Source organism: Populus nigra, chromosome 2, assembly GCF_951802175.1.
Source record: "Populus nigra chromosome 2, ddPopNigr1.1, whole genome shotgun sequence".
Taxonomy (NCBI): Eukaryota; Viridiplantae; Streptophyta; class Magnoliopsida; order Malpighiales; family Salicaceae; genus Populus; species Populus nigra.
In genome coordinates, this window is record NC_084853.1 from 24402343 (window position 1) to 24404842 (window position 2500).

Genomic DNA, 2500 nt, shown 5'->3' on the forward strand with positions numbered 1-2500 from the left:
GGGTCGTCGCCGGCTGGAAAACGGGTCATCGATGCCGGCAATACTTCGGGCCATGAGGCCCGCCACCTTAGTCCGAGTTTAGCAATAGCCCACATATCCCCCGCGGCAGGCCTATGGGCGCCAGGCCAGCGCGCCCCATGGCCAGTCAGGGGGCACCCCCCTAAAGAGCAATAAGTGTCATTGAAGCTCTGGCAGGGGGAGACACTACTAGGTCCCAGCTGTCACCCCCCGTCTAAAAAATTCATTTCTTGGTATTTTGAGCTGAAATTTTGCACAGAGGTTGGCAAAAATCCAATCCAACTTTATTAATTTTTCCAGAATTTTTCGAGGTCGGGAAGTATTTTTTTTATTTTCCTACCATTAAAAATCGAGGAAATCAGAAAAAATAGGAACCGGCTCGGAATGACCCCAAATTCAGTGAGCAGCCTCATAAAAATATGGCTGATTTTACTGGATTGATTTCATGTGGAAAGCAGGACGTTTTGTTGTAGGAATGCGGGAACCCCGACAGCTCGCCTGCCGCGGCCAGCGACGTCGGGCTGGCCCCTGCAGCGCCTAGCCTCTCCCACGCAGGGGGCAGGCCAGAACGCGGGGGGCCAGGGCCCGAAGGCAGCCCCCCGGCGGGCGAGAGAGCAAGCCAGCAGGGGCTGTCGCCTGCCGCGGCCTGCGACGTCGGGCTGGCCCCTGCAGCGCCTAGCCTCTCCCACGCAGGGGGCAGGCCAGAACGCGGGGGGCCCCAGGCCCTCAGGCCCCAGCGCCCCAGCGCCCAGCGCGGGCGCGCGCGCGCGCGCGTGTGGTCTTTGAGGGGCGCCGGCTTGGTGGCCGAAGGTAGAGGCTCCCTAGAGAGCAATAAGTGTTATTTCAGCTCTGGCAGGGGTAGACACTACTAGGTCCCAGCTGTCACCCCCCCTCTAAAAAATTCATTTCTTGGTATTTTGAGCTGAAATTTTGCACGGAGGTTGGCAAAAATCCAATCCACCTTCATTAATTTTCCCATAATTTTTCGAGGTCGGGAAGTATTTGTTTTAATTTTCCTACCATTAGAAATCGAGTAAATCCGCAAAACTAGGAACCGGCCCGGAATGACCCCAAATTCAGTGGACAGCCTCATAAAAATATGGCTGATTTTACTGGATTGGTTTCGTGTGGAAAGCACGACGTTTTCTTGTAGGAATGCGGGAACCCCAGCAGCTCGCCTGCCGCGGCCAGCGATGTCGGGGACGCTGGCCTGCGCTGTCGAGGCCGCGAGGGCTGTCTCCGCGGCAGGCGAATTTCCTCGACGAGCCTACTTTCGTCAGCGTGCCCCCCTGACGAATTTTCCTGCCTGGCCCGGCCGATCCAGCGTCCAGCCCCTGTTCTTCGAAAAATCTGCGCTGCCGATTTTCCACGCGGCAGCCCCTGTTTTCGTCAGCGTGCCCCCCTGACGAATTTTCCTGCCTGGCCCGGCCGGTCCAGCCCCTGTTCGTAGAAAAATCTGCGCTGTCGATTTTCTCCGACGAACCTGCAGCTGCACAAATCCGCGCTGCCACTGCCCCATTGTCTGGACCAATAGTCTTTTCCATCAAGCCCTGGACTATAAATCATCCAGACTCATCGCCAGCACCTGCTGCCGATTCTGCCGATTTCGTCGGCGCTGCCGATTCCAACACTGCACCCACCGTGTCTAAACCAGCGCTGTTTCGTCAGCGTGTCCCCTTGACGAATTCCCCTGTTTGGCCTGGACAGTCCATCTTCCAGCCCATGTTCGTCGAAAAATCTGCGCTGCCGCTTTCCCCGACGAACCTGCAGCTGCACAAATCTGCGCTGCCGATTTCCCTCCCTGTTGGCATGGCTGCCGCTGCCCCAATGTCCAGACCAACAGTCTTTTTTGTCGACTTTGCCGTTTTTGTCGGCGCTGCCGATTCCAACACTACCCCCTGCATCCAAACCAGCATTGTTTCGTCAGCTCTTCCCCTGACGATTTTAGCCTTGTAACAGTAGGCCTCCAATCCCGCCAATGGGAGCCAAGTTGATAGGGAAGAGAATTGAATGACCCGCCTGGGCCTCACACCCCGCCACCTGAGGGGCCTTTTTCCCGGCAGCCTCTGAAAAACTCTAGCTTTCACGGTCTTCGCCGCCCCTCACCACCATGGCAGGCCTCTAATCCCACCCATCAGCAGTTGTAGCCGATAGGGCAGTGATTTGAATGACGCGTCGCGGGGCGCCGGGTCATCTCACCGGCCATTAATTGGAGCGTTTTTGGCTGGCCGAGGATGGGGGGATGGATCTCTTCTTCCGAAAAAGCAAACAGTACATCGGGAGTTATGTTGACGGGGCATGGAATTGAATGACCCGTCGCGGGCCGCCGGGTCATCTCACCCGGCCATCCCGAGGAGCGTTTTTCCCGGCAGCATCGGGGAAACTCTTGCTTTCACTGCCCGCTGCCCAAGTCCCCACTCGCATCGGCCCACCGCGCCAACAAGCCAACGCTGCCGAATCTGCAGACACTGCTGCCGAATCT